Genomic DNA, 16990 nt, shown 5'->3' with positions numbered 1-16990 from the left:
AGCCATGACTCCACAATCATACAAGACTCTCTTTCAATCAATGTGTTCCACACAAAAATGTCATTGGTATGTCTAGGAGCTCTAGAAATATCAAACACCCACACTCCTGTCCATAAGATGTGTAACTCCTTTATCAAAGGTACCATGTACACGGCCTCAGACTCGGACATCACATGCATTGCCCCTAAAAATAGAATCCATCATGTCCACCATGCCCTCGTCATCATCTGCACATCTGGGAGACTATACTCCTTCTCAAAGTGTGAAGATATACGCACACCACCCTCGCCACCCTCCTCATCATGTCTCAAGGTTTCATGTAAATATAAGATCTTGTCTCAAGATTTTGTGTCGTGTATGCATGCAATATTCATCACGAACTCAAATAGAATTGTCTTTTCGATGATTTATTACCATGTGTACCACCAACGGTGGTTACTAGTTTAGGCTCCTCCCCATACATTCTCAAGTGGCACATGACAATACGGCATTGATGTGGTACTTCTCACTTGCAATGAGTGCAATGACAATACCACCTCTCCATAAGCCACTCTCCGCACTTGAGCATTGGTGCATCATCTAGCAAGCTTCCACTCGTCCCTTTTATCTGCACACCTCGAAAATCACAACATAAAAATGCAAGGAAATCCTTTAAAATTCACAAATAGTCACCCATGAGCTCCTTCCCTCTCTTCTTAGATCAAGTGCCATGAATCGTCGCTATATAGCGATGCTTTGCAATGTTTCGTCGCTATATAGTGATGTTTTTAGGGTATAAGTATATAGCGACACCTAGGGTATAAGTGTCACTATATAGCGACACCTAGGGTATAAGTGTCGCTATATAGCGACACTTTTAGGATATGAGTGTCGCTATATAGTGACACTTTTAGGGTATGAGTGTCGCTATATAGTGATAATTTTAGTGTCACTATATAACGACTGACCAGTGTCGCTATATAGCAATGCTGGGGAACTAAATCTCGAAACCCCATGCGATGCCGTCTTTCACAACTCTATTGCGAGAAAAGCAATAATCTCTCCTCCCACATTATATTCAGTGACCTTGCTTTCCTCCTCTATTCCCCACACTCCTCACCCCTACCAAGCCCCCCTCTCCCATTAACACTTGTGCTCCCTCTCCACCCTTCTCCCTCTCTACTTGTGTGAAAGGAAGTTTTTCAAGAAGGTGTGTCTCTTTAAGCAATGTAGGTTCATTTTTTGTGAGATTTCATTTTGTGAGTGTTGAAACCTCTCCTTGCATTGCTAAGCCTATGTGCTAATTTTCATGCTTGATTTTCAGAGATTAAGGATAAAAAACGAGATTTGGTGAAAGAAAGAAGACTTACCTCTTCTCTTTTTGGTATTTCTCTTCCTTCTCTTTCCTTTCCTTTCATGCTTTCTCCTTATTTGTAGGCTTATGCTTGTCCCCTCAATCCAATCCCTTTGGAAAGTTGCTTCTCCAAACTTCTCCTCCCTCTAACTAGTTATCTGAAAAATGGTATGTTTCCTCTCTTTTGTAGGGCCAGTCCACGAAACACGAAGTGAGACTTTTCCAGGTAAGAAAGTGCTTCCTCTTTTTTTCTTTTTTTGTTTTTGTTATTTGCATTGGCCTGCAGCTAGCGCTTTAAGCGCTAGCTGTAGTGATGGGTGTAGGAACCCTTTCTTTCCCTCTCTTCTCTTATTCTCTCTTATTCCCCTCTTTTCTTCTTTTCCTCCCTCTTTCCCCCCTCTTTCCCTCCCCCTCTTATTTCCTCTTCTTCCTCTGTTTTCTTCTTTTTCCCCTCTCTTTTGTCATTCTCTTTTCCCCTCTTCCTTCCTCTTCCTTCTCTTCTTTTCCCCTCTCTTATTTCCTCTCTTTCATCCTCTTTTCTCTTCTTTTCATAAGCATATGCATTTGCCTATGCTTATGCTCATATGCTCATATGCTTTTCCCCTCTCTTTTTTCCTTCTCTTTTTCCCTCTTCCTTCTCTTCTTTTCCCCTCTCTTATTTCCTCTCTTTCATCGTCTTTTCTCCTCTTTTCATAAGCATATGCATTTGCCTATGCTTATGCATGAGCATATGCTCATATGCTCATGCATAAGCATAAGCATATGCTTTCTCTCTTTAAATTTTCTGTTTTTTTCTCTCTTTTCTTCTTTTCCCCTCTTTCTTTCTCTTCTTTCTCTGCTTTCCCCCTCTCTTATTTCCTCTCTTTCATCCTCTTTTCTCTTCTTTTCATAAGCATATTCATTTATCTATGTATCTCTCTCATAAGCTTACGTTTATGCATGAGCATATGTTCATATGCTCATGCATAAGCATAGGAATATGCTTTCTCTCTTTTTCTCTTTTTTCCTCTCTTTTCTTCTTTTCTCCTCCCTTTTCTTATTTTCCCCTCTTCTTTTTCCTTCTCTTATGCTTATGCTCTTTTCCCCTCTCTTTTTTCATTCTTTTTCCCTTGCTTCCTTCCCCTTCCTTCTCTTCTTTCCCCCTCTCTTATTTCCTCTCTTTCATCCTCTTTTCTCTTCTTTTCATAAGCATATGCATTTGCCTATGCTTATGCTCATATGCTCATATACTTTTCCCCCCTCTTTTTTCCTTGTCTTTTCTCATCTTCCTTTCTCTTCCTTCTCTTCTTTTCCCCTCTCTTCCTCTCTTTCATCCTCTCTTCTATTCTTTTCATAAGCATATGCATTTGCCTATGATTATGCTCATATACTTATGCTTATTCATGCTCATATGCTCATATGCTTTTCCCCTGTCTTTTTTCCTTCTCTTTTCCCCTCTTCCTTTCTCTTCCTTTCTCTTCTTTTTCCCTCTCTTATTTGCTCTCTTTCATTTTCTTTTCTATTTTTTTCATAAGTGTATGCTTTCTCTCTTTTTCTCTTTTTTTCCCTCTTTTCTTCTTTTCTCCTCTCTTTTGAAAGGGTAATTTTGTAACAAACAATGTTGTATATCTTCGACATGTATATGCTTTTGTCGCTTGGCTCGTTTGAGCAATTTTGTATCATCCTTTTCACAAAGGAAATTTTGTAACAAACAATATTCTTTTGTAATTACTTTTAAAAAAAACATTAGTGGGGCAAAATAGGGCTTGCTGTGGCCCTGTTTAGCCCCACTAATGTTTTTTTTTAGCTTCTATTAATCGTCACTATATAACGATGTTTACCAGTGTCACTATATAGCGACGTTTACTAGTGTTGCTATATAGCAATGTTTATTAGTATCGCTATATAGCGACGCTTATATAGCGACCGTTCTTTTTTGACACTAATAGCGACATAAATATCGACCTTTGCGCCTGTTTAAAAAAAAAATTAGTGTAAAAAAGGTCGGTATTTCCATCAGAAAAGAGCCTATGCCTTGTAGTGTTAGTATACTACATACATGTTGGGGCTCACCAACTAAATCAAGTACGCCCAAATTGAGTGCATGCCTGGCATTATGAACATCAGTCAGTTTAGGAAGTGAGGCTTTAGCTTTTTCTCCCAGAGAAAGACATGCTGTTTTTAAGCTCTTGAATATGAGCCGATATGCCCTTGTACTTATCCGTGTAGTATCACAAACTCCCTGTGTACTAGTTGCATTGAAATGCTCCACAACTTTGTTCATTGACTCAAATGTTATCTATGATTTTACACTTTTGAATTTAGGATGTTGTATAGCAGACTCTAACATTTTTTTTGTAAACACTTCACCCATAGCACCATGGATAGATATGAGTTCCGAAACACTCCTACAAGCTCTCACTCGACGCTTCCAGTGACCACTTTTCTTGGATATTTCATCCGTTCGATGCAATTTCCTCTTACGTAGTCTTGGACCCATTGGAGTATCCTTCATGAATGATAATGTTTTTTCTAACTTCTTGATCTCATTCTTCAGAGCTGTGTTTTGCATCTGTAAGTGAATTGCATTTATAGTACTCTCTCCCAATTAAGCATCTACCTTTAGCTGTAATTCTTGATTTTTCTTCTGTATGCCATCATATGCAGACATTTGAACACTTGTAGCTTGCATAGATGATACCAAATGTTGAGATTCCAAGCCTCCAACATTGCGATCCTTTTGTCTCTTTCATGAAGCAAAGATTGATATTGACTGTGAAGGCTACTTGCTCCATGACCAATCAACCTTTGACAATTGATATCCTAACAAACCATTCTTACCCTTACATAGTAGCTTTATGAAGCTGGTCAATCCATGGAATTGAGGAGTCTGACAAGTTTGTGGATCTACTGGACATATTTTCCCTTCTAACCACAAATCCATACGTGCTTTTCTTTGATTTTGAAGAGCTACTAATCACTTTCACTTGCTAAGGAGGATTCATTCCTCTTTAAAAATGGTGCATTCTCTCCATCTATTTGAAAATGGATATCCATCTTTTTTGAATTTCGCATGGCTTGCATGATTTCATGCACTTTCCACCTAATATAATATAACATTGACATCAACAAATAATATACAAACATGACATATTTCAGAAAAGTATCAAACCAAGAAAAAATGAAAACCCCAATTGCATGCAAAATCTAACGATTGAAATCTACAAATTCAAAAAAACATTTACTTATCATCAAACACTGTTAAACTATGTGAATGAACAATACCTCACAGGGATCTTTGAAGAAAAACGTGATAAAACTTGTCCTCCGCAATGGTCCCTCTTGTAATCTAGTATGCTGAAATTGATGGATTTTTCTCCAATACTAATTATATGCTTCCAAATAACTCCAAATCTATTTCAAACCATCTTTTGTAAAAAACATCAATAGTAAGAGTGTATCTTTTAAAACAAAAAATTCTTTCTTCCTCTTTAAATCATGTATTAAAAGAAAACAAAAAAATTACTAAAACAAACTACAAATTAACTGCTTCTTCAAAGTTGCATCATAAAATCTTGTTATATTCATTGTCTTGCATTGTTCTAAAGGTTTTCTTAACTGAATCTCCATGCAAGTTCTTTGATAGACCCTAATTTGAGTTGAAAACTAAAAACATTCTAAAACTACATGAATGAACAGTACCTGATTCTTGGAGCAAGGTTCTTTGAAAGGAAAATGTGATCAAACTCATCCCTCCCAATGGTCCCAAATGTGTTCCAGGATTGATGAAGTTGATGGTTCTTGCTTCAAAACAAATTATATGCTCCCAAACATCTCAAAATCTATTTCAAGCAATATTCTGTAGAAAACCATTGATAGTAAGAGTGAAAAAGACTCATTTCTCATGGAATTTCTTACAAAACAAACAAAAATTTCAATGTTTTCAAACCATGAAATAAAACAAAACAACACAACTACACAAAATGAACTATGAACTAACTGTCTCTTCAAAGTTACATCATTAACAAACGAATCTCGTCATAATCACTTTGGTGCATTGTTCCAAAGATTATCTCACCTGAATCTCCATACACAAACTGTCACAAATGGTTCGAAATAATGCACCCTTAGAGATTGCAGTAGGGAAAGTAACTAGTATTGAGAGATGGGCAAAAGAAAGATTGATTCTCATGCATCAGCAACTACCATGCCTGAAAGTCAATCTTCTTTGATCCTTTCTCAACGAATCTCGTCCAGTAGCTCCTTCTAACTCCTAACACCCAAGTTGGGGGGGTCACTCATCATATGTAACCCTATCACGTGAGTTCAACATAAGGATATTTTTTATTTCTAAAATTTACAGAAATAAATATACATAAGGGACTATTTTAAATAGTTTTGAAAAAAATTTACAGATTTGTATAGAAAAGGGGTACATTTTATTAATGAAAAATTTACAGATAAGGGATTTTAAATATAGGCCTTGAACACACGTGATATAGAGGGTTTATGCATAGTGACCCCCCGAGCTAACGCCTTGCATCATTCATGGCTCACTCAGAACATTGATTGCCTTGTCTTCCTAAATGAAATGATTTCAGATCATGGGAGAATCCCAGATGAGACTTAGATGATGAGACTTAGATGAGACAAGAAGTGGCAAGATTTGAAGGAGAAGCGTCCAAAATAGAGAAAGAAGAAGGTAGGTTGAATCTCATTAGAAAATGTTGAATGTTTTGAAAGAATAGAGTGAAATGGGAGGGAAATACAGTTAGAGAAGAGAAGTGATGAGCTTTTGGCATGAGAGTCCATCCCATGAAAGGGAGAATAGAGAAAGAAGCTTCTCGCTCAAGAGCCAGTAGGAAATTTGAAAAGAGGGTTGGAGCAAAGAAAACTTCGAAATGGTGCTCAAAAATGAGGGGGAAGCTGGTTGAGAAACTAGGTTTCTCAGTTTGGTTACAGTTAAAAAACGTGATGGGAGAGTTGAGGTAGTGTGCTCCATCTCATTGTTTGGGCCATTGAATAAAGAAATAGAGAAGTCAGGCCACTTCCAATATTCTATTGCCCTCCACCAGCCAATATTCTATTGGGTTTTATTCACCTTATTCTTCCATGTCACCAGCCCAAGGGTTCCCTTATAAGGCCCTTTTTGAGCCAAATTTTTTGTAATGAGTGAGGAATACTCATCCCCCAAAGTTGTGCCCTGGTTGGTAAGGCTCTAAGCTCAACATTGTGAGGTTGTGTGTTCAAATCCCCCCAAGCATAATGGGTAAGAACATCTCCATTTTTTAAGTAGTAGGCTCGTGTGGTGGTGTTTCACCTATAGGACATGCCAGGGTCACCTCCGACATTCATCACTCCTACTTGTTCAACATCTATCTACGATCTTCAACTCTGTTACTCCATTCATAGAATAACAATGCTAGAGGAGGGCTAGTGTAGCATCGACATCTGATGACACATTTTTGACTTGTGGGCAGTGCTTGAAAGTTATGTCAAAGTTTCTACTACTGTGCAAGCTTGCAAATCTAATGTGTGGTATGACCTTTAGTAGAAAAGTGACCAATATTTGGAAAGGAGATGGCGAATCCCTCTATTGTTACTGAATAGTTTAATAAAGATACTTGATAGTTTTATGAAAAACAATTAGCTTTTGAATTACCTTTCTATGTGAAAATTTCTCTATTGAAAAATAAATGCCTTTTTAATTAACTTTCTCCTTAGGTTAAGTTGTATGAAGGGAATTATTTATTGCAATGAATCGGTAGATTGAAAGGATAGATAAACAAACACTTAATAGTTTTATGAATAAACCAACTTTTAAGGACTTTTATGTACCCAAGTACTTTGAGATAGTAAATTTATTTTTTTAATAAATCATGCATATCTCTTATCTTAGAATAGGTAGATGGAAAGTATTGATGAGCAAACACTCAATAGTTTTATGAAGAAATAAAATTTTAAGGGCCTTTATGTAGTCACCCACTTTGAGATCGTAAATTTATTTTTTAAACAAATGACGCATTTCTTGTTAACGGCCCTTAGGATAGGTAGATGAAAAGTATAGGTGACCAAACACTCAATGGTTTAATGAAGAACAAATACTGAGGGTCTTGACAGAATGCTAGAACTGCCCAAAGATTGCCCATTGCTCTTCCATTGCTGAGGCACTTAAAAATTTGGAGAGATAGGTTGTGATGTGTCTACTTTAGAGCTACATTACCCACCTGAACATGCATTAAAATTTTGAACATCCCATTTACTAAATTAAGTTAGCAGGAAAGCAAGCCATTAGCCGAAATAATGCTTCCATGGGCAACTAGTGTTGGGTTTTATTTGTAGTATCTGTCTGGGCGCGTAACAAAAAGCAAACCTAAGCGTAGGCAATCGAGCTATAAAAATAGAGGGACACGGGGCTCAATCATTTTTATTATGCTCCGTGCCTAAAGGCTTTATATAAAAGTAAAGATCCTTTCGTCACGGACAGGAACACAATCCAATTAACAAGATTAATTTTATGAAGAACAAAGATCCAATTAACAGTAGAACCAGATTCAACTAATCACGACAGAAATCTCGAAGAACTAGAGGAAGACGATTTTGCTGTTGCGCGCTTATACATGGATCACGTTGCACCTGATCATGTGCTGATGAACGTTGGATTTCGAATTGTGTGTCGGAGATTTGTTGTTGCATTGTCTGTGGTTCACAGATCAATGGATCTAAATGCGTGGTTCGCAGATCGATGGATCCCAGCTCATGCAGGTGATGATCCTCGGCTGGCTATGGCGCCGACGGCCGGTCATCGATATCTACGATTCACTCCAGCTTGGTGGCTTCCCCGACCTCGCAACGCAACGTCCAGTGCTCGAACGATCCTTTCACAAAGTCGTAGTGCGCCCCATGCAACGCCAGCTTCCCTTTGCTCACCGCCTCCCTCACGAACGGGAACGTCATGCAGTTACACAGCGAATTGTTGACGCACTCCTGCATTTCACACGCACACAGCAGCCGCCATGATCAACCGATCGATCCCTTGACGCTTGATGGTTGCAACGCATCCAAAATCGTGCAGATCGGGATATCCCTTTCCCAACAATTTGTGTTTCGCCCCACGCCTTTTTTCACCCTTACCCGAAAACATGTCGCCTGACTCATGTCATTTTGGCCTTCTAACCTTCTCGCACGTCGTACATTGCTCCTCAAAGGAAACTTCCGAGGTTTCCTTCTTGACTTTTCTGGAGGCGTGCTTTCCTAGCGCAACCTAGTCTTCGATAAACTCGCTGCAGATGCATATTCAGGCCGACATTAGCTTTTCCATTCGACGAAAGACATATGCTGGACCCATTCCAAGAACTCCGTTTTCAACTCCACTAAAACTTGATTCAAGCTCGGTTTTTCTTTTTCACCAGCGGGAGACACGCCAAATTTCAAGCTTACTATTTCGCAGATCCACCAACAAAGTAGAAATCTATGGAAATCCAACACACCTAAATTTCTTCGACCCATCTTCCTCAGCGCCCATCAAAGCTTTGACTCCACCGCATCGGCTATGGCCGATCACCATCAGATGTTCCACCTGTCCAAAATTCGCAATTACTTTATAGCTGTTGATTGGAGATGCAGTGTCTAGAACTCAAAAAAAAATCATCCGACTAACAGATGCTGCACCTTCAAGTGTAGGACAGCATACTCGATGGCGGCACCTGTAGAGGAGCATGCGCCCTACATGTGCCAAGAAAAACTTGTGTGAAATTAAATCGTAAAGGAATACTGAGTGGGCGAAGCTAATTGGCTTCTCCGCCGCCCTACATGTTCTCTTTGCATATTCAACGTTTCTAATTAGTTTGGAATCTGCTTTATCATATTTTTTAATGAGACACATCATGTGTACAGCAATGGAGCTCTTGTGAAAAGAGGAAAGGCCGGTACTTGTGGAGAGTAAGGCGGGACCATGTTGGCCACATTGCGTAAGACAAATGCCTCCCCCAATTGCAATCCCAGAATTGCACACGGATCCACTCTGGAGTCGGAGCATGCAACAATCATAAACTGCAGAGGCTAAAGCTAGATCAGGAATAGTCAAAGATGCACGTTTACAGCACAAGATCCTTGCCGCATTCCAGAAGCAGTAATTGGACCTTTCCCTTACCTTGGGATGTTGAGATTCCGCCAATCCTTTGAACAACGATTGCTCCTCCCTGTTAACGGCGACAAATGAAATTTGTAATTTTGTTAGATCTATGCTTCTGTTCCGACCGCGGCAACAGCCTTCTGTTACGCGATCAGTCGACTGGGACGGAGATACTTATAAGATACTTGCTCTTGCTGTCGCTCTTGTTATGTAGTTAGAGTCGCATGTGCACAAATGTTAACGTATTGGCTTTCAATAGAAAATTTTGACAAAAAAGCTTCTCTAGGCGGGAAGAACGGCTCAAAACACAACAAGATGGGACACATTACTCTAGCCCCTTGCTAGAGAAGGGAGTCAGCTTGTATCACTCTTGGGGGGAAGCCTAGTCTTGTGTCCCTGTTTGGGGGGAGAACAACTCAAAACACAACAAGAGGGTAAACACTGTTGTAGATGCTTGTGCTAGCGAAGAGAGTCAACTTGTATCAGTCTTTGGGAGATAGGAGTCAACTTGTATCACTTTTGTGGGAGAAGAAATCAAAGCAATGGAGGTGAATACAGGGAGGGGAGATGGTAACATGAATAAAGGTCGGCAAAGGGGGAGAAAGTAACATGAATAAAGGGGGGAAAAGATACATTGTGTAACTTAGCTCATTATGCTTTGCTAGTACAACGCTTTCTTATTATTTAGATAACTTCTTCCACCTTTGTCTTCTACTCGGGGTGTTCACTATGTGAAAACCCCTTATATCACGTCCGTTCAAAAAAAGGGATTTTAAGTACCCCTTATACCCCCACTGTATAATGTGTATTTTATGTAACTCCATAAGAAAATAAAACCCCTTCTGTTGAACTCACGTGCTATCTTACATATTATGTGGCGAACTCCCCAAGGTCTTCTACTACTTCTTCTTCTTCTATGATTGCCTCCTCTTTCTTGGTGAGCATTATCTTCTACTTTTAATGTTGATTTTTTAATATTTTAAAATAAAAATATAATTATTAATTAAAATATTTAACTTAATTTAATTTAATCCAATGGCTGAAATTGCATGAATAAAAGACATGGTTAGAAATTCATTGCACAATTTATTGAATAAATCGACATTCCATACAAAGTTTAGAGTAGTATAGTGGCATTGTTGAATTCATAAGTATAAATCCAAAATGGTTATCATGCCCAAATATAGCAACCCAAGCCACATCTAATATATGTCTTTTCATTTGGAATACTTCAATTCAACTCCTTGCTTTCGATTTTTTTAAAGAATGATGTTAATTTTAAAAAATGTGATTTAATCATATAATATTCATTTTAAAATGTTTAAAACCAAAAATTGTAAAATTTTGACCTAGGCCAAGAGAATTGATTGATAGGTTACAATATCGAAACACCATGTGTGACCAGAATATTTACTCACAATATATATATAATTATACTATGCGATATATATACTGAGACTGTGTAGTATTGTATATATAAGACTGTGTAGTATTACCAAAACACTAAGTGGTATATGTAGAGCACCATCCGATAAAGGTAAAACTAATCACGTTGCTACTTTCTCCATGTGCCATCTTGTTGTTCATTAATTTACCACACAATAAATGAAAAATACCACATAGAAAAGTAAAGCAAAAATCTATAAATGAGCATTGTATCTTCTCGCAATTCATATTCATCATAAATCGAGGAGTTTCTTCAGCTTTATTTTGTGAGTCTTCTATGTCCTCTTTTAGTCTTTTGTATGTATTAGTCATTCATTAGGTGAGGACTCAAAAAGGACCTCTGGGATTCGGCTCTTAAGATTTGTGATTAGCAAACCAACCAATGGGAAGGCTCATATTGGCCTCTCATTGGTGGAGAGACCTCCTTTGATCCCCACTAGTATCCCACTTGCGCCCACTACCTTCAGGGGCATTTACTCCCCCCTTGACTATTGGGATGGTCCCTCTACCCTCCTCCCTCTCTTGGTGGGCCCAAAATTTTTTCCCTCCAAAACAAATAAGAATTTTTCAAACACCTCCCAAGAGTCTCCCCAAACTATCCCCATTGACTCAAGACCTTCTTCTCATCCTCTACCTCCTCTCAACCTCCTTTTAACCTCCCCTCCTCTCAGCCTCTTCCTCCTTCCAACCTCTTTCTCTTTGCTTCTCCATTTCTCTCTACGATGATGAAGAACTCTCCTTCCCTTAAACCAAAGCTATCAATTCACTCTTATGTGGGTCCCATTTTGAAGGATAATAATGATGTTTGGATCCATCAAGAATTAAGGCTAATTCCCTCAATCACAATGCAACCATCTTCAAATAGGTCCATTCAAGGTTTCAAGGAAGGTAGAGCAAAGAAAAAGAAGCATTAAAAGGGTCGAATTATTGAGTTTTTTAATACAACGAAACCACTCAAGGTGAAGGTTTAGCACTTGTGCATGCCTTGAGACATAAACTTGAACCCCACAAATCGAACTTGCTTTCCTTCAAATCATATCTCTCTTTTAAATTGCCATATTTGCATATGGCACTTCATTTTTCCATTCTAATATGTATGTATGCTGAGCAAGGGTGTGTTGTGGAAAGAGTATGGAGGAGTGAGACTTTGGGAAAGAGAGAGAGATAGAGAGAGAGAGGTGTGGGCATGTGAGAGTTTTACAAGAAAATGTGTGAGAAAGAGACAGAGTTCAAAGGGATTGATTGGCTCATTGACATCTTTATTTGCTTCCTATGTAAATATATGTCCTTCCACCAAAGTCAAAACCCAACCCTTGGATAGTCTCACGGAGACATTTCAAGCTTTCCATTCAAACATTGGGGAGTTAATGTTCTCAAGATGGAGTCCTGCCTCCTTAACAAAATCTAGTATTTTTTTCTATAAGGCATGACACCAAGTACATTGAAGAGAAGGTGCACATGCAATCCTTCGTCCTATTCCTCTTCCTAACTTTGATAGTCTTAGGATGGCCTCTTCCCGATCCCTTCTCTATATGTGCATTTAGAATCAAGATGAGATATGAGGTTCGATAATCACTGAAGTTTACTTTTGGTTCAAAATATGTGGGTGTTAGTTGGTTCATTCTCTCCATTGTATTTATTCAAATCAATTCTCTTCCATAAAGCAAAGACCTTGTGGGTCTCGGGGGTCCACCTTATGTAAGCCATGTATACAACATGCGTTCGAAAGGTATTTGAAAAACTCCTTTGTAACCCCTTTTTAGATTTTTTAAAATACCTCTACTGTGAATTTTTTATCAATTTTTCCCCTCCTCTTGTACATTTCAGTGTAAGTTGAAGCAGGCGCTACTACGAGAAGCTACATGTTGTACAACCAAATAAAGCACTTTAATTTTTATGTCAATGTACATGCATGCTTTACACCCATACTAGTACCTAAAAGAGTGTATTTTCAACTTTGCATCTATGCAATTCCAAAAAACTGGTGTATGTGCTCCTCCTTTTTCATTTTTGTTTCCCTTGCATGCTCCCAAACTTGTCACTATGCATGAAGTGACTTGTATTGGACCCTGGAAAGAATGACACAAACATCTAAGAATATGGCTCGAACAAATTGTTTTAATCTTAATTGATCTAGTGACGTGTTTATAATCAATATGATGCATGTACTAGCATTATATTGATCTAGTGCGAGTGTTCATATTTAATGTGAGGCTATAAATTATATGTTGATTTGTTGAGCATTCTACCGAGGGAATCGTAGACCCTGTCAAGAGACCAGAGTGCTTCTTAGGCTAGATTGCTTAGAGATTGTACATTATATGTTGATTCTTTAAGCATTCGACTAGGAAAATCATAAACCATTTAAAGACACCGAAGTGCTCTTGAGGCTAGATTGCTTAGAGTCTATATGTTATATGTTGTTTCTTTGAGCATTTTGCCATGGAAATCGTAGACCGTGTCAGGAGACCGCACTGCTGGACTGAGGCTAGATTGCTTAGACACTATACAATATATGCTGATTATTTGATCATTTTGCCAAGGTAATCGTAGACCATGTCAAGATACCAAAGTGCTCCCGAGGCTAGATTGCTTAGAGACTATACATTATATACTAAGTCTTTGAGCATTCTACAAGGGAATTGTAGATCATGTCAAGCAACCGGAGTGCTTCTGAGGCTAGATTACTTAGAAACTATACATTCTATGTTGATTTTTCGGACATTCTATCAAGGGAATCCCAGTAAGAGATTGGAGTGCCCTTGAGGCTAGATTGCTTAGAGACTATACATTCTATGTTGATTCTTTGAGCATTCTGCCAGGGGAATCATAGACCGTGTCACGAGACAAGAGTGCTCCTCAAGCTAGATTGCTTAGAGACTATACATTTTATACTGATTCTTTGAGCATTATGCCAAAGGAATCATAAACCATGTCGAGAGACCAATGCGTGCTCTTGAGACTAGATTGCTTAATGACTATATGCTTTATGTTGATTCTTTGAGCATTCTGCCAATGGAATCACAGACCATGTCAAGAGATTGGAGTGCCTTCTTAGGATAGATTACATAGAGACTGTTACGATGACTTCTTCCACACAATAGAAGGCTTTCTTACTAATTTCCTCCTAGCTATGGTTTTCCAATCATTTCCTATCTCGTGAGTCTTGCCTCTTTTTTCATCACCATGGAGATCTCTCTTTGGAAACCTCTCCCTAGCCCAATGCTTGCAAAGTGACCTCCTACCTAGGTGCCATACGTCCCACAAAGGACCTTACCTTTCTAGCCCTCTCATGGGCTCCCCTTTGCATCTCGTAGCTAGTTTCTAGGCCTAGGCATGACCCTAGATCCAAACCCTCTAAGCCTCATAACTAGTATGCAAGCACCATCAAGACCTCTGGCTTCCCGCCTAACCATAATCACACCAAATGGTTCTGGAATTATGAGTGACGTAACATTCCCTTCCCCTTAAGAATGGTTTACATCCTCTAAAAACAAAATTGGGAAACCTCCTTTGGAGATTGCTTACCCTTCACCATGTTGAACTCTCTTCAGGTCTATCTTTCCACTTAACCAGAGATTCTTGTCATATTGTGTGTCACGTTCTTTTTTCTTATCTATCTAAAATTCTTTCTAGTACATGTGGTAAAGATGCAGGTTCAATGAGTTCAACTAGGACTTCATTTCCAATGAGATTATCATCATCTCCTAAATTTCTTTTTAGCCTACTAACATGAAATACTGGATGTACTCTACATCCCTCAAGTACGGCTAATTTGTAAGTAAGTTCTCCAATCCTCTTAAGTATAATTGTGAAGTTCCACAATACGTAGGAGACAACTTCGGACATTTACCTGTCCTTAAGGTTCTAAACATTCAAGTACCTTGAGGAAGACTTTCTTATTTACTTCAAACTCCAACCTTCTATGGTGGGGGTTCGCATAACTTCATTCTCTATCCTATGCTCTTCTTATGATATCTTTAGCTAACTTAAACGTTTGATTCATATCTTCAAGAAAGTCTTTGGCAGCCAATGAACCTTCTCTTTTTGGAGTTCCACTACCATTGGGGTTCTTGGTTGAAATCCATACATCATCATGAATGGACTAAAACTTGTAGCCGCAATGTTTGGCACAGTTATATGCAAATTGTAATATGGGCAAATATTGTTCCCAATTAGTTTGCCATTTACTTACATATGCTCAAAGGATATCCTCAATGATTTGATTGAATCTTTTAGTTTGACCATCACTCTGTGGATGATCCGCGGTGCTCATATCCAATGAAGTTTCGAACCTCATAAACACAACCCTCTAAAAATGGCTGTTAAATTTTCTATCCTAGTCAGTAACAATACCAACTGGTAGTCCATACAATCTGTAAATATGGTCCACAAATAGCCTACCTAATTCTAGAGTTTTAACATCTTTATTCATAGGAATAAAATGATCCATCTTGGTCAACAAATCAACAACGACCCACACAGAGTTGTGCTCCTTTGTGTCCTTGGTAATATAGCACAATAAAATCCATGGAGATGATTTCCCATTTGCCAGATGGAATCTCCAATGGGTGTAGGAGACCTCCTCTACCTTAAGGCATTCAGCCTTATTGACCTAGCATTTTTGGCACTTCAATACATAATCTTGGATGTCCTTACCTATTCTAGGCCAAATGAATTGCCTTTTCAGAAGCCCATATGTCTTCTAAATTCTCGGATGTCCAACACTCGGATTATCATAACATTCAAAAAGAATTTGGTGCCTAAAGTCATTATTATCTATATTGTATTCTCGTAGGAGAGCTATTAGAGTGTTCTTCTCCTTGGGGGAGAGACCATTGGCTATGAATACTAGTTGGGGGTCCTGACCTTCCATTGCCAGGTTTACCTCCTTGATCGGGGTGGGGCCATCATATCCTTGGGAGCACCCATCCTCCCAAGATCTCTTGACCTATTGGTATAAGATCTGGTGATCCTCGATCGTGTAGGCCTTATAGTGGGCTGGTATGTGTCGTAGATCCTCCTTCTCCCCATTTTCTTCTTCTATTCCTTCAGGGGGAGTGGTCATCTTGGCTTTAGCCGAGCTTTTGTATAATGGGAGGTTTGGACCTAAAGGGGGCTCTTTCATGGCACTTATAGAGCCAACTGGGGAGATTACCTTGCTTACTGGCCCCCCAATTAGAAGAGAACTCATGATGGTGGGCTTTAGTGGCACCAACGTAGGCTAGCCAATGGAGGTCTGATTTGACCATTATTGTCCCCTTGCTCACCTCATAGGGTTTGAGCATGTTAAACATCCTAAGGGGAACCACTGGGGTCAACCCTTGAGTTTGGGTGTCCTAATTTGGAACCATATTCTCTCTAGAACATTAATATTGGTCAGGATGGGCATCTAGTTCTAATAGAATTCTGGCTCTAAGAGCGGTGCATACCAAAATTCGTTGGACTCCTTTTCATCCTCTTCCCTCTCACAGCGTTGGAACAACTTCAAGGATGCTACCTAGATGGTTGTGTCAGATTCCATGGCGGAGAGTTGTCCTAACAATGGGTGGGCCTGGTAGGTGCACAAGTACACCCGCATGATTTGTTCCCATCGTGCTACAGATAGATGTTATTAGTGCGCCAGTTGTGCACATGCCCAGATGTTTGCCAATAAGGGCCTACCTAGGATGGCTTCATATCTCAGCTACTAGGTGAAGTCCATGACTACGAACCTAATGGGGTACATAAAACCGAATACTTTGATGTTAATATAGGTGAGGACTCCCAAGGGTTCTGTAGTTCCGCCATTGGCTAACTTCACCACCAGATGGGTTTGCTCAAGCACAAGTTTTCCCCACTTCACCCAGCATTCCTTGGTATAGACACTCACTCCCGCCCCCCCATCTAGGATAGCACTAACATTTTGGTGTTGATAGGTTATGGGGATAGCCGCATTCGTGTAATCACCCTTGAAGTATTGGCCTAACTTATTAATGGGTACCTTCGATAAGTTTTGTCCCTCCTCTGGTGATTGATCGACCTTAGGGCTAGCAGCTCCTGGGGGCACAAATTGTCCACTCATCTAGTTGGATAGGTCTCGCCAAAGGATAGGATTC

At 39.2% G+C, this 16990-nt stretch overlaps 1 pseudogene across 1 annotated transcript; it reads right to left on the bottom strand.

Moving 5' to 3' along the window:
- Nucleotides 1-7990: 7990 nt before the first annotated feature.
- Nucleotides 7991-9509, bottom strand: LOC147899118 (beta carbonic anhydrase 4-like; annotated as a pseudogene). Its single transcript, XR_015541445.1, has 6 exons — nucleotides 9465-9509; nucleotides 9245-9364; nucleotides 8984-9037; nucleotides 8803-8891; nucleotides 8490-8595; nucleotides 7991-8299 (listed from the first exon to the last, which is right to left on the bottom strand). The product of XR_015541445.1 is annotated as a beta carbonic anhydrase 4-like (transcript).
- Between the last annotated feature and the right edge of the window lie 7481 nt (nucleotides 9510-16990).

Source organism: Dipteris shenzhenensis, chromosome 8 (assembly GCF_047967505.1).
Source record: "Dipteris shenzhenensis isolate YYH24624 ecotype China chromosome 8, Dip_SZ_1.0, whole genome shotgun sequence".
NCBI lineage: Eukaryota > Viridiplantae > Streptophyta > Polypodiopsida > Gleicheniales > Dipteridaceae > Dipteris > Dipteris shenzhenensis.
Note: the sequence above shows the minus strand (reverse complement) of the source record. Positions and strands in the feature narration are given on the sequence as shown.